Consider the following 26,578-nt stretch of genomic DNA (forward strand, 5'->3'; position numbering starts at 1 on the left):
GACTTCTTCCCCCTTCCTGAACTCTGCTGTCCCAACCTGCGTCACTCATGGTTCATCTCTGGCTAGCAGCGGGTCCCTTTTGGAGCTATCTGGAGCTGGCTCTGATCTGAGCAGCTGGTTGGCTCTGCTCACAGAGGGCACCCCAGCTACCAAACCATTGCAACAAACCCAGTACAGCCCCACACCCATTACCCATCACATGCCTCATAACACTTAAGATGCTGCTTGCCACATTAATTAGACCATTATAATCCCCTGAGACCCCTTATCACACCTTCATCTGCTGAGACTGCACATGCTCAGGACTTACAAAAAATTTCATCTGCTTCTCTGTAGTGGGTCACTGACATTTTTTTACCAAATTCTGAAAAAAAAAAAAAAATGTGTCTTGTTAATGTGTTTTTCTCCAGCTTAGGAAACACAATGATACATTGGCTCCCACTGTCACAAACTACAGAATATGGAGAATGTCCTTTCCTTTGTGAGGGAAGCATCTCTCCATGACAAGGTTACAGATATCCCCTACTCAAAGAGTCTTTATAGGCTCACTTTTCCTTTTGGCCCTGAACAGTTCAGAAGGTGCTGGCTCCTGGACAGAATATAAATGGAGTTCGGAACATGTACTGAACAATATAACCCTCTTTCCACTTAGGTTCTCATCAAAAATATGGTCCTTGTCAGGGCTCAATAGCTAATTAATAGCAGAATGTGTTTAAATAGGTTAAGTTGTTGTACATGCTTTGGAATTCAATGAAACAGAAAAACCTAATAAGGAAAATCAGGATCTTTTATATAAACTAATCACTTACAGTTAAGCTTTTTTTGTAACATCTTCACTGCATTATTCCACAGACAATAAATTGCTCCTTTCAGTGAAGGCAATATTTCTCAACTCTCATGCGCCGTAAATCATATTTTCTTCTCAATCTGCCAGTTTTATTTTAAACAATTGCAGTGAAGTGTGTACCACAATTCACATGCCATATATTACCTCCTATCAACAGCTGCTTTAACCAACGCAATTCTTGCTTTCCAGTTTCAGTTTCATATTTATGTATCTTGTCAGCTGGGAAAACAAATACCTTGAATTCACTTGCACACCCCAAGAACAGCAGAATATCGTATCTGATAAGGCTGTCAGTAGCACATCGGGATTTTCAACATGATTTTTATTGGCCAACACCAGCAAAATTGTTGATGATTCTGATAATTCTAATTTTAAATTTAGATAATTCTAATTTTATATTTAGATTCTAATAATAGATCATATTTCTGAGGCCTAAGGAAATGTGTTTATGCACTATTACACAGCATTTACTTTGACATACTTTGAAGCTATTGCTGCTAAGAACAGCCTGTTAGTACTGAAATATTTTAATTGTTTATGTTCTTCTTTCTTATTTACACTTCTCTATTGTCTACAATTCTTCATAGTTTGATATCAATCCAAATAATAAATAAAAAGTTTCAACAATATTTACAGAAAATAAGTACCTGATAAGGACTTTTCAGACTGGAGTTGACTTAAAAAATTAAAAGTATCCCTACTTTAGTTGTTCAGAATTGTATTTTGTAAAGCTGCAATTTCCAAGCAATTCCTCATGACATGTACAAAAACAAAACAAAACAAAAAACACTAGGCCTTTGAATCTAATGAGCAGCCAAGTTGTTTTAGATGAGAAGTCAAGAACTCACTTTTCTTGAACTAAATCCCCTCCAATAAAAAAAAGAGTTCTCCATGAGACAGTGAGCAGGTTTTGTAGTTGTTAATGCCACAGGGAGTCTTGCACTGTTGCTGTGTGTCCTACATATACTACCAGACATAAGGAGGATCATGACATAAACAGTTGTATCATCATTAACCCATTTATGAGAATGAGAAAGCTTAGCAACAGCCAGTTCTGTGAGGAATTAGAAGTATAATTTTCATCTTTTTAGCCTGCACAAATATTGCATGAGTAGCATCTGGCCATTCATTATGTGCCAATTGTTTGATGGAAATCAGAACTGTAAACAGGTAGAGGCCATGATAATATGATTATGATTTCATCTGGGTAAAAATTCTAGCTATTCTTCATCTGTAGTTCTTAAAGAGCTACAGATTAAAGCTTAAAGATCTTATGACTCTTTGACATAAAAGTTAACCTGCATCTAACTGAAAATAAAGTTTATGATTCTGCACTTCCATAGGAGCTCAGAGTGCTCTACAACTCACCACTTCTGGTGCTTTTAAGTATAATCTCATAACTGGCTTAGTAATCAATAGATCTCTTAAAGGTCTGCTATATGGTTATGTTTGATGATCTGGTAGGTCTTTAACACCTCAGTTTGAAAAGAGATAAAAAATTGGTCTACACAGCTCTAGATTAAAGGTAGCTGCTTTAGTTGAAGAGTTGCTCTTTGAAGTTTGCATTTTCCTTCTTTTGACTACAAATCAAACATTCATTTATTGTTTACAAATTTACTATTAAAACTTCAGTCATGAAAATGATGAGTGACAAAATACTGACACAATTCTCCTCAAAGAACATAGCTATTAAAAATGCAACATGCAACATCACTGATGGAATTCTGTGTCCTTGGAAGTCTTCCTAGAAATATTATAGTGTTTAACTCCAAAAGCAACCAAATTTCTGCTAGATGAGGTATAAGTGTTCACCTATTTTTTATTTAATTTGCATAGAAAGAAACCTTATCTCTATTTAGGCATTCAAAGTGATGAATGGATAATATCTTCCCATGATTATTTACTCTCATTGTTATATTACATTTTCTTTCAGTGTTAACATTTGTAACTCTAGCTATTAGTCACTGGAATTGAGAGATTACTCAATTCAACTCCAAACTGTTTTTCTATCTCCACTGGGGAAAATTAATAATTAATAATAATAATAATTAAATAAAATATCCTGGAACTGGTTTATATGTCTATACAATTTGGTGATTTGATGTTGTGGGTTGACCCCAGCTGTGGCAGATAAGTCCTCATCCAGTCATCCAGTCACTCACTCCTGTTCCCTCAGCAAAATGGGGAAGAGTGTTAGAAAGGTTAAGGTGAGAAAACTCAGGCAACATACAGACAGTTTAAGAGGCAAAGGAATGAAGAAAAAAAAAAGGAAAGGGAAAGGGAAAGGGAAAGGGAAAGGGAAAGGGAAAGGGAAAGGGAAAGGGAAAGGGAAAGGGAAAGGGAAAGGGAAAGGGAAAGGGAAAGGGAAAGGGAAAGGGAAAGGGAAAGGGAAAGGGAAAGGGAAAGGGAAAGGGAAAGAAGGGAAAGAAGGGAAAGAAGGGAAAGAAGGGAAAGAAGGGAAAGAAGGGAAAGAAGGGAAAGAAGGGAAAGAAGGGAAAGAAGGGAAAGAAGGGAAAGAAGGGAAAGAAGGGAAAGAAGGGAAAGAAGGGAAAGGCCCAGTCGTGTCCCCTCTTTGCATAGCCTCATCATTTTCACTAGGAGGCAGAGTGAGAAACAGAGAATTACTTGTACAAATATAATTCAGCAAAAGTTAAAACATTGGTGTGTTATCAACATTGTTTTTATCACGTATACTTAACATCATGTCATAAAATTTAACATCATGCAGATTGCTGTGAATCAAATTGACTCCATCCCAGCCAGACCCACTAAAGGGAAACTCTGAACTTTGAATACAGCTCTCAAGAGCTCATACCTAGGCATTCAAGAAAGGCTAATGGCTTTGGATACTCACCTTGAGACCATTTTCCCAGGGGTCTGGTTTTCAATAAATAAATTCTCAGTGCTTTATGAAATATAGTTTCCTTGAAGGTGCCTCAAATCTGATATCAGAATATCTCTTTGTTTCTAATACTCAAAAAAATAAATAAATAAATAAATACAAGCTCTGCAAAATGACTAGCTGTTTTCAAAAATCTGATCCTTAGTTCATCCGCTATATTCTTAGCTATGCTAACAGGCACCAGAAAGCCTACAAAACACCCATATCAAAATAAAATAATTAATTTTATTGATAATTAATTTCTTCTTTAAGAAAGACCCATCAGAGGCTAATATCCCACATACATCTTACTTAGGCCTCATGCTGCCATTCTGCACAAGATAAATTTCACCTCTCAGTACAATTTTATCAATTACTCCTACTCTTAATAATCACTTCAGGACTTTACAGAATATATGAGCCAAAAATAATAGCATGAATGCCAACTTGGTTTTAATATTGAGTATGATGCAACATTGTGCTATATTTATAGAAGACTCAGAGGAGCTTGGTCATTAAAAGCCAATAACGAGAGGGTTGCCCAAAAAGCATATTTTGATACCCAGAGTATTATAAACATCCTGAAATATTATTAAATTCAGCTAGAGGGCTATAATCCAGGAATTCTCTTGCTATATAACCAATCTTGAGCATTCCATCAAGTCAAGACCTTAGAAAGTTATATGACTCCTCAGAGATATCTCTAATACTGAATATACATGGGAATTATTTAAAAAAAAAAAAAAAAGAGAGAGAGAGAGAGAGAGAGAGAAGAGTAGAAAAGCAAAGACCTGCATAAGTAGCCTTTCATGGATGTCATGGATGCATTCCAGTAGATCTGACAGTGATTCATGCATATTCTCTCTTCCTAGGGGACTGTGCCACTGGTTATGATTGCTCAAGTTTGCTTGTATCACATATGCTCCTTCCCCACTCACATGTTCATCCAGTGAGCTTCATTGTCTAATTTCCCTTTACAGACCTGCTCTCATTCATAGAGGAATTGTTTGCATAATCTTCCTGGAATTTTCTACTTTCCAGTCCAGTAAGATCAGCTACATGGAATCTTACTTCTTGCCAGTTTCCAATAGCGAGGGAAACACTATGAAGATTAATAGAGTAAAAGATATTATATATTTCTTTCTTTATCCTAAAAAATTTCCCCCCCCCCCTTTTTTTTTTTAAGTATTATTGTTATTTTTCTGTGGGAGCCCATAGCTCTAAAATTCATATTTGCTTATAGCCAGCATAAATTCTCAGATAGCATTACAACAATAGTCTGTGGAAATAATGATAACAATTATTCTTTTAGATCAAAAGATGTCATAGTGTGGTGTTCTTCCTGCTGAAGCATTTAAGGAAGATTAACCACAAGTGAATAAGCAGGTCTTGTCCTTGTAGTATCTAGATGTTCTTTCTAGAGAGACTTTACTAGATCTCTTCCCAAAGTTTTGTTCCAGATAGATCATGACCAATGTCCTGGATGGGCTGAGGTTTCATCACAGTGTACCCCAGCCAAGAGACACAGTTCCTCCATGAGTAAGTATTTTCATAGTTTACAGATAAATACAACTTTAGAAAGTCTTGTCAGGTTCAGAACCTTTTTTAAAAATATTTTTAATTCCATTGTGCTCAAAAATACTCATACGGGAGAAAGAATTTTGCTTGTACCTTTTATAATCAAATAATATGCACACTTCCTGACCTCTTCAGGTCACAGTTAATTTATTATCAGGATGAATGCAGACAGCATTGCCTTCCTTCTGCACACTCCTGAGATTTACCACATGAGATATTTTTAAGTATAAATCCCTTAACATCTGCCTTAATTTAGTAGATAAGATCATTAACAGCCATTATATCTAATCAACATCTAATCCTTGTAGAAGAGATTCATTAGCAGGATGAAATGGGAGCAGAAGCCCACTAATGATAAATGTTTATTTTCTTTGAATAAATTTCCACTAGGGAAGAGCTGGCAACACTTTAAAAAACTCTTCCAGAGCAACATTGGACTGCAGATTGAAGGATCACACTCAAGCAGCAGGTCATTAAGAATGTAGTGCTTGCTTTTATATCTGTAATCACAAAACAGATTTTTCACAAAATGGAGAAACAGGTTGAAGTTAAAAAAGAATTGTTAGGACAATATTTTGCTTGTAGTATCAGCTGTATTCATTGGAGTACAATTCTCTTCCCTGAATGAAGATAATATTGTTCTTCCAGAAGCTTTTCACAGTATATGAGGAGATACACGGCCACATACCACAGCAAGGAAATGTCTGAGGTCTGTATGAGAGGAAAAGAAGAATGTGACTATAAAGCTACGATATTTCCTTCTCCTTTAAAGTCTCCAGGAAGATTTTCTGAAGTGTCTCACCCTGAGCTTCTACCTTTACAAGTTAAATTACACAGACTTCTGACTCTTACATTAGAAAATGAATTACAGTACCTATACATTAATGGTTTATATGTGTTGCTGTTAACTCAGTGGGTATCTAAGCACTGCACAGCCATAATCTATACTCCTGCCCCTAAATGGGAATAGGAGAGAGGATCAAGGAAGGTAAAAGTGCGAGAAATCATGGGCTGAGAAAAAGATAGTTTAATCTAGAAGAAATTAAAAAAAAAAAAAAAGCAAGTGATGCACAGTACAATCACTGACCACCAGACAACTGATGCCCAGACAGTCCCTAAGCAATGGCTAACTTTCCCGGTTTTATTTTTCATCAGGATGTCATATGGTATGGAATATCCCCTTGGTCAGTTTAGGTCAGCTGTCCTGGTTGTGTCCCCTCCCAAATCCTTGTGAGGGATTCAGCCCTCTCAGCCCTCTCACTGGCAGAGCAGCAAGAGAAGCTGAAAAGTCCTTAACTCAGACTAAACACTGCTTAGTAACAACTAAAATATAGGTGTGTTATCATTATTTTCATTCTAAATCAAAAACACGGGACCATACCAACCATTATGAAGAAAATTAACTCTACCCCAGCCAAAACCAGGACTACATGGCCAGAGTGATCAGAGATCATTTGACAGCTGAAGGATGAACACAGTGATAAGGAAAACTTCTGCCTGCCAAGACTGCAAATGTTTTCCTTTTTCTTTTCTTTTCCTTTGAATTAACTGAAGAAGGTTGCAAGGCTTAAAATTAGTAGCCCTAATAAAGTCTGTAAATAATTAAATGCTTGCTTATTTTTCTTATTTCAAGCTATTTTTCTCTCCAAAGATTTTTCAGGCAAATGGTGGCAAAAGTCATAAACTGAAAAAAAAATAATAATAATGAAAAATAAAAAATAAATTATTTTTCTGATCTAAAGATGTTCAAGCATTTATTTCTCATTTATTTGTCATACCATTTTTGTTGGTTCTACAAATGTAGAAATGTCTCCTGCACTTTAATCATTTGTATAAGCAATCTTCTGCCAAATCTTCATTCATCCTTTGGCTGAACAGAGAGAATTTGAAGGATCTATGTTAAAAATATCTTGATCTTCAAAGAATCTATATATGTCATGATTTTTTTTCCCTTTTAACCACAAAGATATGCTTAGAAACTACCGTTTTATTTCTGGATTTTGGTTGATTTTTTGCATTCAAATTACATTGAATAAAACTCATACACATCACTGAAGACAGGGACAGAAATCCAGATCTAACTCTGAGCATTTCTCCCAAAGTATCTATGTCCTATGCTATATAGAAAGGCTCTGATTTCCTCTTTCTAACCCCACCAATGCAGCATTTTGTACTGTAGTAACAACTTCAATGGCAAATACATCAAATTGACCCATCCTGACCTGACTACAAGTTGGCAGTTTCTGGATGAGTCATGAGCATGAACCATTTCATTCCGGAAAGCATGCAAAGAATCTATAATTAAAATTTCATATCATGAGTATTATTAATGTTAAGATGGTGTACAAAAGACAGACTCTGATTAGAAATGAATGTAGCTGTGACTGTTATGTGTTGTTTTGAATTTAGTACTTTAAAGTGCTCTAAGTAGACTTACCAGGACAGTCCTTTCAGACAATTTGTGTGCAGGTACAACATGCCTGAGAAAACTAAATGCCTCAGGATAGGAAATAGATGCCTTGTCTTACAGTTGAGCACTAAGAGATGTCTCTGGACATCTTCAGGACTGGAGTATAGAACCTGAAGTGCTGACCAGCTTCAGGCTCTTCCAATGAATCAATCCTAAACTCACATTGTGGTTGACTACTGAACATGTCCAACCTAAGTTCATCAAAATGTCTCAACTTTGAGAAATAATAGCATTAGATTACTTTTAGAAAAATTCTTGACACTCAACCCACAAGACTTCTAACTTCTGATCAGCATGACCTCCAGACTGTGGCACTGGTGTACAGTACCAGGTACAACTGTTAGTTATGTCCTGAATTCAAGGGCAGCTCTTCCATCTGGGATCTATATTTTCTCATGTAAGCAGCCTGCCCCAGCTTAAAAGTTCAGGCTACCTACAAATTCCATCTGTCGTCATATATAAATAAATAAATAAATCTGATCACCTTTCTGCCTGAGCTGTCAGGCCTTTTAGGGTTGCTGCAGGCTTAGAACAAAATGAGGTGCTTTGCATTGAGCACAATCAAATGATCTTCCCAGGAGAATAAGCACAAGAGCTACAAAAGCTCTTTTACAGGTATACATGGAAGATAAGTGTCTACGTTGGCCTAAAAATGGCTTTGGTGATAGTCTGGACAGAACTGTAGGCAACATCTTTGGTTCATTTCCTGGTCAGATTTTTACATACACAGAAATGGTGTCCTGAATCTTAAACTATTTCTTCCAGCTCAGGGATTTTCAGAGTTCATCAAAAGTAAATTAATATCAGTCTTTAGAAAACTCTTCATAATTCTGTTATGAAATCTAAAAGAGAGACCTATTTACTATTTGCCCTTTGTATTTGTCCTTTCACATCAAGTTAATCTTCCTACACCCCTCATTTTGCATACTTATCTCTGTCCTTTTTTTTTTTGTTGTTGTTGTTAAAATCTAAAATCCATACAGAAATTGCACTAATGTGGGGTTTGACATGCCGTAAGAAGCCTTGTCAATTTGGGGGATATTTTATTAATCTCTTATTTCAGCTGTGATAACACTCAAGAAACAAGATGAGCAGCCCCAGAGATAATTTTTACAGTGATATATGCAGCTACAGATAGGACTTAACACCAAGGTCAGGAAAATTCACACAATCTGTTTGAGAACATAATGTTGCAAAACTGAACTCATAAATAGACTTTGAGGGAAAAAAATGAACAGAGATGAACAGTGAAAAGTGCATGCTCATTTGGCACAAACCATCTACTCAATATTGACCTCTACTCAGAAAATACCTTTCTCAAGACACGAAATGAGTCTCCATCAGATTGCTCCATTTGGGATTTAGTGTTTTGTCCTTTTCTGAGCCAGAGATATTTCTTTTTCTACATGAATTCTTGAAAGCTGTTTCAGAAGCTGGTCAGTAAAGGGCCATCTATATTTTTGCCGCTCTCCTAAAGACTCTCCTAAAATCTATATGCTGATGCACTACCAAATATCCACTCAGCTCATGGAAGGAGAGAACAGGAAGTACAGGAAGGGTTCAAGGGCAGAGAAATTCAACAAGGATCACTACCTCCAACCCAAAGTGAAGGATTGTGAAGCGCAGGGCTTGATAGACAGTAATCAATGTTTTCTTGAACCAGTGACTGTGTAAGTGATCATCGGATCAACACCTATTGTCCCTTATATTCAGCCTGTTAGTAGATCACTGATGTTACTAATTATATGCTACTTTTCCAAGAAAAAAAAAAAAAAAAATTACCTGGCGAGAATGGATAAGGAGAATACTTCACTATAAGCACTACCCAGTATTTTTTTTAAAAGATCAGATTAACTACAAAAAAGTCATTTTGGGGATAATAAAGGCTATATTTTCAAGAAATATGTGATTTCAATGCTCACTGGAATAGCTGCTGGATAAGAGCATGCATTTCTGCAAGGGGAAGCACTGGGCATTTGGATGATTCTGAATAGGTCACTGTCTGTTGTGTATATAAAATAAGGGTGTTTCAGGTTGGTCTAGTGATTTAATTCAATGTATCGTAGTTTCATAAAGTAGGCATGTAAGAAGAGACAGAGATGAATACAGCATATATTGAAGCTGGTGTCTGAACCCAGTGTGTGCCAGAGTCAAGAGCAAAAACCCTTAGTATCCATCAGGGCCAGATTTCACTCTGGGCACAATATATTCCTTAACTTGTCTAGAGAGTGGATAGGACACTCACAAATAATCATCAGCTTCACCTCTGTGTACTAAATCCTGGAACAGCTGGATACTAGTACACACTCATACAGCAGAGACATCTACATTTACGACAGGGAACACCCACACCTGAACAATGCCAGTGGGAAACCACATGTTCTGATTTTTACAAACAGCCATAGGAAAAAAGACATTTCAAGGAAGTGCTAAAAACATACTGTAAATTTAGCAAAAATAAGCAACAAGTCAGCATCATTTAGAGTATTTTAAGAGCTCAAGTTCAAGGAGCTTACTACTACTCACCTGTTTCACTTCATTCATGTTACATGGACAACAGGTTAATCCACTGCATTGCTTTTCCCCCTACTTCGCTGTTCTGCCAAATCAATTTATGTCAGTGAGGTTTGTTTCACTCACATGCCTCCAGGTACTTACTTATACTTGGGACTTGTGCTTTTTGTTGTTATTGTTGTTTTTGCCCTGAGCAAGTTATTTTGGTTGCTGAAGCAATGCACCACTATACACAGAGTGCTAAAATTCAGAATGCAAATAAAGAAACAGGTACACTGCTCACTGAATTCAAGCGTTAACACAAGTTTTGCCATACATGCTCCTTGTTTTCTGTGGAGGGAGGCATAATTCAAGCAAAACCACTATTTTCTGCACACTAACCCCACAGGACCAAGTTCCGCCACCTTTATTCTTTTAGAGCAAGTCTGATTACATACATGGGGTTCACCAAAGGAGTTAAGTTAGGTTATGCCTTAAGGCACAGCCCTGAGCAAAGAGTGCAAACAAGGGATCCAAAGGCTAAGAACTGCTCTGAGAAGGTTAATTATTTCTTTCACTCCCTCATTTATTTCCTCCATTATTTTTTTTTTTAGTTTTTGAATTACAGGGGATAGAATACAACAGGTCTATATTTCATCTGGAAACAAAAAATGAGCTGGAGTTGAAGGAAATAAAGTGTTGATTTTTAATTCTGGTGTGGTGAGCTAACCATGGACACCCTGCCACTCCCTCACTCCCCCTCCTCAACAAGACAGAGGGAGATAGTAAAATGGAAAAGGTCATGAGTCAAGATGAAGACAGGGATATCACTTATCAGTTACCATCATGGGCAAAACAGACTCAACTTGGGGAAGACTAATTTAACTTATGACCTATTAAAAATAAAGCAGGTTGATGGAAAACAAAGGCAAAACTAAAACCAGCTTTCTTTCCCTCTGACTCTCTTCTTGCAAAGCTCAACTTCACTTCTTCCTTCCCAACTCTTCTTCCTCCTCCACCCTGAACAGCACATGGGGTGGGAAAGGGGGGTTGTGGTTAGTTCATAACACTTCGCCTGAGATGCTCCTTCTTCCTTACACTTCACTGGCCTTGGTGTCTGCAGGGTTGCTTCTCTCTACATTTTCTTACTCCCCTCTTCCAGCTGCTGCTGTATAGAAGTTATTTCCCTTTCTTAAATCTGCTCTCACAGAGGCACAACCATTGTCACTCATGGCTCGGCTTTGGGCAGTGGTTGGTCCATTTTGGAGCTGTCTGGAAAGAGCTGTGTCCAACATGGGGGCAGGTCCTCATTTGTTCAATCACAATTTGTTTAAAACTTGGATATGCAGAGTATAATGAAAAAAAAGCTTCTAAACAAGAGAGAGGAAAGACAGCGTGGGCAGAATCATAGTGACCCATTAAGGGTCTGTTCTGTCTTTGAAATATAGCTTAGTATTTTGAGTCATATCTGTGACTGCACTGTTTAAAGAGTGGAAGGAGTAACCTGTGATCTGAATCCAACTTGCTCTTCTCTTGCATTTATGAAAGCAGCTATACAGAGAGGATGAATGCCCCCAGCATGCATTTGGCCTGGCCAGCTAGCACTCTGCCAAACAATTCCTGCCCACAGCCAGGGACTTAGCCTGGGCCAAGAACCATTCCCAATAGACAGCTTAATTGGAAAGAGTTTTGAAGGGAAAGAGTGTTTAATAGTATAAATAAACCATGCCATGCCAGTTGGCCTCAGTTCCAGAAACAAGTCCCGAGCATATATAATTTATTAATATAAAGCATACCTAATAAAAATGCATGAAAGGAGATAATGACTAAGCACATCTCTTGGATCATTGGCCATTCACGTGCATTTCATCAACCAAGATTACCATAGTTCATCCACCATTTTTCTCTCCTACAGAAAATGGGAAGCATGAAAATAGATACTTCCTACATTCAGCGTACTCATAAAGATCATTTCAGTAATAAAGACCTTGCATTTGTTGTATTTCTCTGGCTGCTCTCAAACATGTGCTGAAAAGCTAGAGCAGAAACTGGATACCTATATCTTATATCATCAAACCTAACACTATGTGCATCAGTGTATCTAGAAGACTCAACTGAGACCATTGTCCTACTAAAGGTTTGGGAGCTGTCTTCCCCACACACAGCTTGCTGGTTAAGAAATGTCTCTGGTACTGAATAGCTGAAAGTAGGTCACCTGGGACTACAATAAACAGCCTTTTTTTCTACGGGGCTGAGTGTGGTCAGCACATCTGAAATGTTCACACCAGCCCAATCTGAGAGAGATTATTTTTGGGCATTGATATTACAGCATTTAACACTTTTTGGACATTTCATTCTTCAATAGAGTTTGCTCTCACCAGGATTTATGGGACTCTTGCTTAATTACTGCAGTACTGGCAGTCCTCCAGCTCACATTCCATGCTGTCCTGCTTCCAACCTGAACTGAGCCATGCTACCATTAATGGCTATATATTTACTAATATACAAAAAGGACAGGGACCTCTGATGCTTATGCCAACTCTTTCGGTACACCTTGCACCAAAATAGATAAACCACACTAGAAGATCAAAACCCAAACTTTCTGTTGCATTGGACCACAGGCAGTGCTAACCCCTAAACCATATCTGAACACTGTTTGAGAGAGCTGACTCTCACTAAAGATATGCCAGGCTAACAGAGTATGTGGATGACAAACCATGCAAACCATGTGTTCTGGCAATTTTACTGTATTAATGTGGATGTAAACTTTTAATGCTCCATTGCTCCACAGACATTTGGAGACATGTTTACTCTGTTTGTATAGTGATCATCTATCCTTTCAGAAGAAAACATACATGTATATACGCACACACATACCTATATGTGACAAAATACCTTCCCACCTCCCTCCTTCATGTTAGTCCTAGAAAGAGTCATAACAGGTTTCCCTACTAGAAGGGCATGTCACTTCTCAAGGTCACCATTTTCTTTATAGCAGTGGCTGATACCTTTTGTACTCCAACTGCATACCACCAGCCAGTTGTCAATGTTACTTTCGAATTCCATGAATAATCATGAAGGAATTATCAGACTGGATATGTTTCATCCTATATTACCTCCAGATTTTGGAAACATCTTAAATATACTGCATAGTGTAAAATGGTGCATCCATGGCTTTCTGTAAAGAACTGTTATCAAGTAAATATATGTGTGTAATTAGTGATAGTCGTGTAGTTGTGAGTAAATCAGTACACCCATTTATAATTTGGATATACAGAATTTATTCACACCTAACTTACACGAGACCAGACATTAAACATATCCCCAAAATACTTATCCATTTGAAATAAAAATTGCAGCACAGTACTTAACAAAACAAAACAAAACAAAATAATAAAATAAAATAAACAAAATAAAATAAAATAAAATAAAATAAATAAATAAATTATGTTTTGTGATAACAAAGGGTGGTCATACTTTAGTTTGCTGCAATAATATCTTGTGACAATTTTACCTTGATAGGCAGCTAAACTCCACCACAACCACTCTCTCATTGCCCCTCCTCATAGGAAGAGGGGGAGAAAATATGATGGGAAAGGGCTAAAGCACTGGGATAAGAACAAGGAGATTGCTCACTGATTACAAACGGCAAAATAGACTCAACGTAGGGAGATAGTGTTGCCTACTGCCTATCACTAGCAAGCTAGAGCACTGAGAACTAAAATCAAAATGAAAACACCATTGCCCCATCCACTGTCTTCCACCTCCTACCCCCCAGGCAGCACAGGGGAACGGGGAACGGCTGCGGTCAGTCCCTGATGCTTCGTCTCTGCCGCTCCATCATGGTCACTCTCTGCCCTTACTCCACATGAGGTCCCTCCCACGGGATGCTGTCCTTCCTGAACTGAGCCTGCAGCAGCTGCCCACAGGCTGCAGCTCTTCAGGAACTGCTCCCACATGGCTCTGTACCATGGGGTCCATCCCCCAGGAGCAAACTGCTTCAGCACAGGCCCCCACGGGTGGCAGCTCCCCCCAGACTCCCTGCTCCTGCATGGGCTCCTCTCCACAGGCTGCAGCTCCTGCAGGGGCTCTCCATGGGCCGCAGCCTCCTCCAGGCCACATCCACCTGCTCCATCAGGGACTCCTTCCTCCTTCCCAGGCTGCAGCATGGAGATCCATGTGGAACCCGTGGGCTGCAGGGGGGACAGCCTGCTTCACCAGGGACCTCTCCACGGGCCCCAGGGGAACTCGGTGCTGTGTTCCTGGAGCGCTTCCTGCACTCCTTCAGCACTGACCCTTGTTAGCAATACGATCCCCTATGACTCCTTAGCACACCTTCAACCATTGAGACTGCACATGCTCAAGAGCTACCCCCTACCAAAACCTTGCTACACAAGCTCAATACACATCAGAGGCAAAATGACATAGAGCGCTTGCATCACAGCCCATTATGAGCATGACACAACGTGACAAGCAATGCTTTTTCCAAAATGACCTACAAAATGAAAAGGCTTGCTATACCAGTCCTCAGTCACAGAATTGCACAGTCGTTTTTTTCTCACAGTTCAAGTTACTGCCCACCAAAAGTAAACAGGCAGCAGACTGAAGCTCTGTATCACTCATGGGCCGCTAAAGGATACCATTGCTCATAAAACAAAGCTGTGGTGGATGAGAAGAGGGCGTATTAGTAACACAAGAAAAAAGGAGCATTGCATCTGATCAGCCTGGAGTGATCTCATGAAAAATGCAGGAAGTTTGGGAGATCTGCATAAGTACCTCAATACTGCACTGATATAGTGCATTCAAAGTGTAGTTAGGGCCATCAACTGTTACTGGTGAGCAAAATAACTGAGTATCATGATGTAAGAAAATTACCTAATGGTAATCGTGATTTCTGAGGAAGCCCTTCTGAATTAATTTAATTCACCCTTATTTATATAGACCTAAGATGTTCCCTTCTGGTCAGAAAATTATGCTTAGTTTTAAAATTACTTTTTAGATTACTTTTTTTTTCTTTGAATCATTTTTCTTTCAGACAGAAACCTAGGCCCCTTAAATTGCTTACATTTAAATTATTTTGGATATATCCAAGGACATTCTAAAAAAAACATTTTCTCAGTATACTTAAATATGCTAAACGTTAATTAGATCCTCGATCTCAAGAAATGTGCTTGAGTGTTTTAATCCTGAAAGAGTTTTGTTATTCTTATTAAGACAAAAGATTTTTCTTGCAAGTAGATTTAAGTAACACATTGCTGTTCTGTGTTCTGCTACTCTTCCTTTGATTTATTTTTTTTAGTGGAAAGCAAATAAAAGTTACAAAACACTAATTAAAGAAATGTGTCTCCTAATATGGTAAATTTCTCTTCTAATTAAAAATAAAACAAAATGTTTTATTAAGTAAGGACAAATTATTTAAGGCAGCAACACCTTTTTACCATGGTACAAAGTTGCAACTGCCTAGATAATTCCTGAGTGCTATATTGTACTTCTGGTAAAGATGCAAGAATTGAAGGCTGACATTTTAAAACCCAAATCGTTAGATGCTTTCTTTACTAGCATTTTACTTGACTGCTTTTAATTCCACAAAGTTGATATATGATAGTGAAGTCTAGCACACAATAAATTTCACCCTGAGTGGACAGAGGTGCTGTCAAGTCTTATCATCTTTAGAATGAAGGCAGAAGACCCTGGCAAAATTCACTTCTAATTAAATTTTACTCTCCATTGAACACTGCTGAAGTTCACAGTTGCTGGCAGCAGAGGAAAGCCTAAGGCTGTGGTGCTATGCCTGATACATCTACTGCTCCTTCTGCATTTCTGTAAACATCCTTGTAGCTTATCACTTCATCAAAGCTCCAAGCTTCATTCTGAATACACTAAGAATAAAACAGGCATGGTATATGTTGCTTCTGGATCTAGATAAAAGTCAAGTGCAGAGTGAACCTTTCTAAATCCAAGACTTACTTGTTTTAAATTATGGATAATGACACAAACCTTGAGGACAAGTATATAATATTAAATATTTACACAACTCCCTCAGCTGCTATAAATAGGTGTTTTAAAACTCTGTTTTGTTCTACTTTTCTAAAGTAAGAGAATGTACATCCCATTTAAAGGGCAGGAAAACTGTCAATCTACTCCCTACATGGAAGAAGGGGCAAATAAACACAAATGCTTCTCCATTAAATACTTTTTTAACATTCTGCTATATTCTGATGCTTGTGGTAATGAAATAGGAAGTTGATTGTGATTTTATTGCGGTGTTCATAACCCTGTGACTGTTACACTGTGTTGACACTGTCTCAGGTGCCTGTTTTAACTTTATATTTAGGTTGTATTTTTCTCAGGGCAGGAAATGTGGAAGCTATGAAGCTACCTTGTACAAAGAGACACCAAATCATCAGGGTTGTTACAGGTAACAAGTTACCAGAAAAACAAAAACAAAAAAATGTTACCCTATGAGAAAAGTTGGTGTGACCCTTATTTGTGAATTGTGGGAAAGTTGTCTGAACTTGCCCTTTTGGAGGCCACCAAGAAGATACCATCACCAGAGGAAAAAGGGAGGACTGGGAGGACTTTTGAGAACATAGTTAGCTCCATGTCATTCTCTCTCAAATTTATTTGTGGGAAGAAGCAGCTTACACAAGAAACCTTCATGTGAAAAATGCCTTACTTTACTATGTAGCCCTAGACAATCTTTGTGTCCGAGAAGTAAAAGCTGACATAAAGTTCAATTTTCAGTTTCCATAGCTCCTTCAACAAAATCTTTGACTGTCTACATCCCCTTCATAGCAATATATATCATTAATGGGGATGCTATTATTTAACACATTTATAAAGCTTATAAAGCTCATATTTTAAAATTTGGATACGACAAAGCGTCTAGAATTACCTTTTTATTATTGTTCCTGATAATTATCCAAGTCAGAAATTTGAACCCAAAAAATGTGCATTTGCCTTTTTAGATTGTAACAGATGGATAAAAAGAAAGTTCTCTCAGGAGAGTGATAATAAAAGCCAGATGAACAGAATGCTTGCACATTCAGAGTCCTTAGCCAGTTAAGAGTAGTCATCACAACTGTCCACCTGTTTTCGCTTCACTTGGTGGTATTTCTCTTAAATATGAGCAGAAGTATAATACAAGAAGTACGAGTAACTGACGTTACTACCTGGAGTAACTACCTGGACTTGTGCAAAGCATTTGGCACTGTCCTGCAAGACATCTTTGTCTCTAAATTGGAGAGACATGGATTTGACAGATGGACCACTAGGTGGGTAAGGAATTGGCTGGATAGTCACATTCAAAGAGTTGTGGTCAGTGGCTCAATGTCCAGGTGGATATCAGCAATGAGCGATACCCCGCAGGGGTCAGTACTGGGACGAGCACTGTTTAACATCTTTGTTGGTGACAAGGACAGTGAGATTGGGCGTACCCTAAGCCAGTTTACCAATGACACCAAGCCGAGTAGTGCAGTTGACACACTGGAGGAAGGGATGCCATCCAGAGGGACCTTGACAGGCCTGAGAGGTGAGCCTGTGAAAACTTCATGAGGTTCAACAAGGTCAAGTACAAGGTCAAGGCAATCCCAAACATGAATGTAGTCAGGGCAATGAGTGGATAAAAAACATCCCTGCAAAGAAGGACTTGGGGATGAACAGATCAACATGAACATGTGCTCACACCCAGAAAGACAGCTGCATCCTGGCTGCATAAAAAGCAGCATGACCAGCAGGGCAAGGGAGGTGTTTCTCTCCCCCCCACACCCCACCACTCCTGTGAGATTCCACCTTGAGTCCTGCATTCAGTTCCAGGGTCCCCAGCACAAGAAGGATGTCAGCGTATTAGAGCGAGTGCAGAGGAGGGCCACAATGATCAAAGATCTGGAGCATCATTACTATGAAGACAGACTGAAGGAGCCGGGGATTGTTCAGCCTGGAGAAAAGAAGGTTCCAGGGCGACCTTATAGCAGCATTCCAGTATTGAAAGGGAGCCCACAGGAAATCTGGAGAGGGACTCTTTACCAGGGAGTGCAAAGGGTAATATTCTTAAACTAAAAAAAGGGTAGATTTAGATTAGATATTAGGAGGAAATTATTTACTATGAAGTAGTGAGGCACTCTTACAGAGAAGCTGTGGATTCCCCATCCCTAGAATTGTTCATGACCAGGTTGGATGGGACTTCAGGCAACCTGATCCCTGATCTAGTGGGAGGAGTCCCTGTCTTTGGCAGGGGCTTGGCAGGGATGATCTTTAAGGTCCATTCCAACCCAAACCATCCTATGATTTTATGAAGTTAGTACTGAGGAATAATCTTGTGTATAAAAGGGTTGTCCTGGACAAACTTAACTCTAATATTTTAAACTGCTTACCATTGGGTTTCTCTGCTCTCCACTGCTAGTATACTTTTTTGTGGCTGTCTTCTGACTTTTACCATCAAAAAACATCCCTCATTTCCATTACAAGTATGCACTACATAACTTGGTAGAACTGAGGCCTACGGACATGACAAATATCAGTCAACAAGATTTTTTTTACATCCTAAAATTGACATTTTCCAGGGATTTTGTCTTATGAAGAAGCCACTGGTTTCAGAATTGGAAAGCTTTGTCCATCTCATTGAGTACACAAAAAAATGGGTATCTGTAACATCAGACATAGTATTGATTGGAAGGAAAAGTAAACTGACATCCAACAGATAAATACACTCCACTTATGAAAGTTACTTCTCATTTGTTTTTCACACTGGTGATATAAATATTGTCTTTATCCCATAGCTTCTTATTTCATTGCTCACAATGTTTTAAATGAAAGCACTGTGCTGTTCATGTGTATATAACTAATTTAAATTCACAGAAGAAATACACCAGAATGAGCTTCATTTTGAGTTAAATCCTGCCAGATGTTGAGGATTCTTAATTTCCGTCGATGTCAATGGGACTCAAGGACAATTCACTGTTTGGCACCAAGTACTCAATGCCAGCCACTCCACAGTGCCTCTGGCACTACGTGTTCAAATGCACCATCTCCAAGGATATCATTAATGCTGGTACACAAAGCCAGCAATTGGCCTGTGTACCTCCAAAGCTTCATGTTGGCTGTATTGATCACCATCCTGCCAGGCAGTGAACTCCTTTCACAGGAACTGGTTCTGGAAATCAACATACGCTACTGGTGATCCAAGAGGCATCAGACACCATCTGGGTATGCTCCTAGTTAAACCACAAAGCTGATGATCTTTAAGAAAATTGCTCAGTAAGGTACATTTGTCATATGTGAGTTGCTGTTCAGACATTGGGCAGTAGAATAGGGCCTGTACAGAGAAAACATCATTAGTCCAGAAACATCTTAGTAAATAGACAACAGGGGAATATGCACAAAGAAAACAATACGATAAAAGTTCAAGATCAATAACAGAAGTAAATTTTTCTCCCATTCAAGAATATTTGTAGGATTAGAAGAATCTACCTTCATTCTGCAAATACAAAACCTTTTAAAATGTCTTTTAAACCTGAGACAGACTCTTCAACCCTTAAATAGTCTAGCTATTTAACATATCAGTTTCCACAGTCTAGGAGAAGCTATCATCTCCTGAGCTATGGAGTTGGTCTCTCTTCAGCCCCAAAATTTTGTGATTTATTTTGTGATTTGGATGAAAATGAAATAACTCCTGTAGCCATGGCTGGAAGGGGAGCCTGACTGACATGCAGGGTTTGTGTCACTTACTCACCTGGTAGGAGACCTTGCTTCAGACACAAGCAAGGCAGAGTTTCATAATGAAAATCCATATGTGGAAATATTGCTGTCATCATCAAGGTCTTCTGACTGTACAAGAAGAGAAACTGTGTTTCTAACTGAGGTTAGACAAAACGTCAACTCACATATAGCTGAATCTCCTGTAGAGAAAGCGGGCTCTAGTTTTAACATGAACTAGCTGGTTAGGGTGAAGACTTTGCAGAAGTCTGGAATTTGCCTTTACTCGCTAGTTTTTTAAAGTGTAAAATTTTCCACTAGGAAGCAATGCATCTTTTTTCCAACATACTAAAGATGAATCTTTTGAAGGAAAAACTTTCTAAAAACGTAGGGCAAATGTGGGTGTTATCAACAGCCTAAGTTTCTTGCACATTAAACCGTCTTGCTAAATGTAGTATTTTTTCCTTATTCTTAGTTTATACAGTATGAGTCTATTGTTTAAATCATATCTACTCTCTAGATTTTTGCTTAGAGTGTGGATTATTCAGGATATGGAGTGAACATACTATTTTTGGAACTTTTTGTGATATCTGATTTCATAAAAAGATTGTGACATATCAGACCCTAAACAAGTGTACTTTTTGCTTGTCTCTGTTGCTAAATTTAACTTAACTCTCCAGAGATTAAATACAGATTCATTAAGCTGCTGCACGCTTTTATCCATTCTCGTGTTCCTGAAAGATTTCTCATTTATTACAAAGAAAACATGGCTAATTGTTAATTAGAAAGTGCATACAAATGTGATAGGATTTAATTAACTCAAACAAATACAACTCAAACTTTAATAAAAAGATTTAGTTGTGTGTGTTTTTTTCTCTCTCTCCCCTCCCTTTTTTTTTTTTTTTTTTGATTTCCTGAGAAAAGTATAGATTCACGAAAGTCCTATTTAACATCCCAGTTACTCTGGGGCTTTGGTTTACAAAGAAAACCCTTAAATACAGTTGAAAATCTCCAGTCTGTGCTTCAACCTTTGCTGAAACAGTTTTCCAAAGTTCTTTCAACAAGAAAAATATCATAAGAAAGCAAGTCCATAACTATTAGATTCCCCACAGAAAATAAATAAATAAATAAAAGTCCTTTATATCCTGGAAATGCTAAAATTTACTTTTCAAATAAAATGATTGATTTCAAAGACATTTTACATCAAATTATTTTGGTTGTGTAGGTTATAGCTTGACTCAGCAGCAACCACATTGCGCAGAATCTCTGCCAAGTCAAGTTAATATCAAATTGGGATCTCTCTTCCCATTGATCTCTGAATATTCAGGAACATGAAGAATCAGGATGTAAAATACGCAGAGTACGCAATAGAATCCTAGCATTTGGGACTCAAAGCTCCCAGCTTACCTTTCTAGTAAATTCATCTTGTAATGTTACAGACTAATTAATAGGTTTTAAAAATAACATTAAAGATAAATTACCATTTAAGTTAAGAGATTAAAATTTACAGTTTTAATTCAGTGTATAATTTAGGCTTAAATGAATTTATGTGAAATCTGAGAAACAGCAGAAAAATATATGAATTGCATATAAAAGTGGAAGTGTTTGAAAGACTTCAGATTGATGGATGCAATAAAATGAAAATTTCTCTTTATCACACACTGTTTAAATAAAAGTTACTGATTCCTTCTGGCAGGTGTCCAATGATAGTCTAGCAGGAGGCATATATTTTGTCTGTAACAGAGCTCCTGAAAAATAGTGGAATATGAAGGATTTACTGGAAAGTCTCTCAGATTCATTCACAAGTTTCTCTCTGATGGAAAGCCCTGTTGGTGAAACTTGTGCTGTATTAAATTTGCTCTTATCTACTATTTAATAATTACAGGGTACATCTAATTTCCCACTTCTCAGTTTAAAAAGAAGGAAGGAAAGGAATATTCCACTCCCTTAAAGTGCATTGGTATAGGGGCTTAAAACAAACACAAAAAGTGATACTGCATAACATAATCTAGAGATAGACCAAAGAGATTTTAAAAACTATAGAAATAACTGCAAAATTAAGAATCCAAATGGCCTCAAGAATCCATACATGTCAAACAGTCCTAGGGTCATAATATACCTGCTGTTTCTATGTTGAGGAAGAAAACCAACAAAAGAAAGGGGAAAAAAAAAAGTTTAATCTGAAGTAGTAGTAGAGATCAGACTCTTAAAACATGGGTAACTATCTCTGCTTTGTAGAGGGCATTTATTGCTTGTAGACAGGTATTCAGACATTGGTCCCTGAAACAGTTTTTAAATCTGCATAGTGTGCTAATAATACACCAAGAAGTACAATGTTCTACTGGTAATTTGCAGAAACAGAGAAAGAGTCTTTTGTGTATTAATAAAAAAAAAAATACATACGGGGCCAAAAAAAAAAAAAATGAAGACTAAAGCCAAAAGAATCTGGGTTGGATCTGCTGATCTGCCAGTTTTTCTACAGAAGTTTCAGTATTTTAATATCTTGTCTTGCAAACTGCTACATTTCCATATCCATACTATTTTTTTCAAAAGGAAATGATTTTACATGCAGGATTGAGGACTCACCACTTTCAACACAATCTGCAAAACTCAGTTGCTCTGGACTGTGCACCATCACAAGGTACCTATGCATCACCATCTTGCAGGTTAAAAATAAAATTAAATTTAAAAACAAAAAAAAAAGTGGGGGGAGGGGGGGGAGGTGAAAGGAAGGGAGAGGCAGAAAGATCAGGCTTACACAGAGTTGGTCATCCACTTTTCTGGTCACCCATCCCATCAGTGCCTTAGGCATGAGAGACTATCCTTTCTGCTTAGCTGAAATATCTTACATTTGTAATTGCAGCTCTACTGTGATTAATATTGCATTCTTCCCAGTGCAGTCAGCATATCAGCTGCAAAATTAGAAGGGATGGTAAAGCAGTCAGTGAATCTCTCTATCTTACTTATGTTCTTTTTAAAAAGTTGTCCTGCAAATCTTTATAAATTGTAATTAAAAAAAAAAAAATCAAATACACAAAGAAGCATGTTCTCTATTTACCATTTTTCATGGGTTGAGAAAAACCATGCCACTTTATGACCCTAATAACTAGTGTGACTTTGAACACCATAATACAAAACATCTGTGTCCACTCCCACAGTGACCAATGAGAGCTAATTTTCTATAGCCAGGACAAATTATTATCTTCAAGGATGATAGCATCTGTCTCTGTGATGTATAAACATGTCTTCCCCTTTGGCCTAAGAGAAGATTCATCTAAGCAAGGGAGCAGAAGCAGGGGCATTATAGCAAGGATACCCCTTGTGGGAAACCAGCTGTTAGCTATTTATCTTTGTATGGCCGATGAGCCTTTATCCAACATACAGCTGTTCCTTACTCTCCTCCTTATTAGCTACACCTGCCTCAAGCAGATGAGTGTGATTGTTAAATGCTTTTCTGAGTATTTAAAGTTTTATACCTGTTTTTAGTATTCCCTTATTCTGACAGGTAGTAGTTTAAAGACATTGTCAATTTATCTTCACAGTAAAAAATAGACAGGCTTATTTTTATTTTCATAGAGATGAATGAATTAAATATTTCATGTATTTTAAGGTATTACAAATCCAGGCAAGACAGCTGTTTTCTTCTATCTGTCTATGAATTCTTAATGCAGCTATAACATTATGTGACCTCAAAATTTTTACTGAGGCTGAAATTTCCCATAGGAAACATGTTCTTCTAAGCATATGTCACACAATTCTTCCTCTTTGTATAAGAGAGCTAAACATTTAGTGGCCAGTTAGGCCAATTACAGTGCCATTTTCCCAGTCAGATGACAGCACTGGTTTTGGCAGCACAAAAGCAAATAGCACATTTTCTATCCACTCACATGGTCTTATACTGGATACATAAGGTACACTTGCTTCCCACCCTACCTTTTGTTATAATTGTTCTTAAATCTGTTCTCATCTGCAGTGAATACTCATATCATTTAGCAATTTATTTATTTATTTTTTTGAAACAGTGCCTAAAGGCCCTGTCAAAAACTCGAACTGCCTTTTCTAGGTATTGCATAAATATGCAGCATGATATTGTAGGCTATATAGATAGAAGATTGGAGGTGAGAATTAACAGATCTAGGAATAGAACATGGGCATCCCAAATACCCACTCAGTGCCCTTTTTGTTTTTCTATTATATAAATGATTGATTCATGATTGTTGTAACATTTACATCTGAACCCAACAAATCATTTTTGGAAAAACTGCTGCCCAGAATTACAAAAGCACCTAATGTCACTAAACACAGAGTCACAGATATATTTTGCTGGGGTTTCAACTATGTCACATCCCTTGACCAGAAGCCACACAAGTGTCTGAAATTCCATCCAACATACATCATGGTTGATGAGTACATTGAGAGTAAGCACACAGTAGTCAAAATTCATGTGACATGAAAGCTGCTTTCAGTTTTCAAGCAGATAAGAAAGAGCAGACACTGAATACAGCTGAGGTTTCCATTCATTTTATGCCAGGCACTTACTTTCTGGCATATTCTCAAGGAGGGCTGCCTATAGCCATGGCAACTGGAGACTCCAGGACCTGAGCCTTGTCTTGTGTCCTTGACTGTTTTGGTGGGAGCCCAGAACCCTTGTCAGAGTAGTAGCAGTGTTCATGAAGCACAGCTTATCTCCTGACACCATTTCTTGCTGGCTGGACCTCCATCCTTTCCTGAGATCCCAAAAGCTGCAAGGCTGCCCCTGTGTCTCACTAACTTCATTCATCAGTGGTTTATTCCTCTAATGCTCAGGAAAAACATGAAATGATAATTGCAAATCATTCCAATAGATAAGCAGGTCAAATAAAGTAGTGTCTGGTAATTCATCTTCCCCACTTCTTGGAATTAACGGGACTTTCTTGTAGATTGAGAATAAATTAATCATGATTCTATAAACCAGAGAACACTGGTAAACTCAAACAGAATAACGAGTACATGACAGGAAGTAGAGCATATCATATGCAAGGATGTATTTGCTCATTAAGCACTACACATAAATATGCAACCTTCTATTCTGAAGGACGTGAAGGATGGGTTGTAGGTGGAAAACACTAAAGAGTAACAAATAAACATTTGCTCTTATTCAACCACCCACGTTTTTTCTTGTAAAAATAGATACATGCAGACAGACAGAGAAACAAATCAAAAATGGGGGCAGAGGCATATGCAGAACATATTCACAAAGATTTAAATAAGAAATGTTTGGCCCTTTGGGATATGAAGGTTGTCTGAACTTCGCTATCTAATTGGGAAAGGATTTCAGCTGCAATTCAATTATTTAATACAGTTTACATTCGTTTTTCTGCAAGAATGATTGCTGGGGGGGGGAAGGGGAAGGAAGACAAATTACTATTTTTCTCCCCTCTACCTGTTGTCCTCCCCATAGTCATCTAGATGCAGTGCAGCAGGACTTCTGAGACTGAAAGTGCTCTTTGGCCACACACTAATACTAACGTTATATGCTGTATTATGAACTCTGTTCTTTCTGGTCAGTTCTTGCATGTTGATTCTTAGTATTGCACTTACTGTAGCATGCTTTTGCTTAGAAACTTCTGAATTACATCATCTAGGGAGGCTTCTATAGGTTTCTATACTGAATTCCTTCTTATTCTCAAGAAAAAAAAAATGTAGTGTCTTTATACATCAACTGTGGAGGGCTATGTGCTTGGCTATCTGTAATCTGAAGCTGATAGCATTTTAGAATCTGATGTAGGATTGAGTGACAATCAGCTAATGAGGTTACCTCCTCTAGGGTCTTGCTCATCTCTCCAGAGCCACAGCAGTATAATAGGTTGTAGAAGGTAGTTATGAAATCATTTGCTGTTCTACCTTCCTCTTACTTGTACAAACGAAAATCTCACTGTGCCACAGCAAAAATATATTATCAAAATGCTGTTTTGAAGAGCCATGCAGCTTCTGAAAACTAAAATGTCTTTGCTATATACCTCACTGAGTAGGGTAAGGCATGTTTTCCTTCTCATTGCTAATGTAAATTAAAAGTCTTCTAGAGTCTCTGGAGTCAGTTTTCCCAAAGTCATCTTCTCTCTGAGTCCTAGAGACTAAAATTTGATCACAGTTATTGGTTAAGTCTTTATAAGATGTAGCTATTTCTTATTGTTCTAATAACAATTTGCCTCCATTTTCTCAATCTAGGTTGCTTAAGAACAAAATCACAGAATCACAGAATTGAAGGGATTGGAAGGGATAAATCTTTTTGAGATGGAAGATTGTTATTTCCATGGTGAACTTAAAAACAACTTCAGTTTCTTGACTTCTCCTCAAACTCTGATGACTAGTGAACTCACCCCAGCATGTTTCTTCAAGTGCCATCTATTTTTTATATTCCTTAAAGATATAATATCCTGTAGCCTCAAGCAAATCTACCCATTTTAGATGCTGTCTGAAGTTTTTTAGAGGGATATTGTTAGTTTTTAAGTTTGAGGCTTTTTAAAAAACATTAAGTGAGGATTATAGAGGACAGACAACAGAGTGAGCATAAAATTGCCTTTATTTCCTGCTTACATATCCCTTCCTCTTTGCTGTGTCCACCAGTGTTGAAGCA

At 37.8% G+C, this 26,578-nt stretch overlaps 1 long non-coding RNA gene across 2 annotated transcripts; it reads right to left on the minus strand.

The window, feature by feature from the left end:
* Nucleotides 1–18,815: 18,815 nt before the first annotated feature.
* On the minus strand, nucleotides 18,816–23,275 carry LOC137842170 (uncharacterized). 2 transcript variants are annotated; one of them, XR_011088969.1, is made up of 4 exons: nucleotides 23,021–23,275; nucleotides 22,721–22,874; nucleotides 20,000–20,094; nucleotides 18,816–19,582 (listed from the first exon to the last, which is right to left on the minus strand). It is a non-coding gene; the product is annotated as an uncharacterized lncRNA (long non-coding RNA). The 2 variants fall into 2 exon arrangements; XR_011088951.1 differs by lacking the exon at nucleotides 23,021–23,275 and having other exon boundaries at nucleotides 22,721–23,014.
* Between the last annotated feature and the right edge of the window lie 3,303 nt (nucleotides 23,276–26,578).

This window comes from Anas acuta, chromosome 1, assembly GCF_963932015.1.
Source record: "Anas acuta chromosome 1, bAnaAcu1.1, whole genome shotgun sequence".
Taxonomy (NCBI): domain Eukaryota; kingdom Metazoa; phylum Chordata; class Aves; order Anseriformes; family Anatidae; genus Anas; species Anas acuta.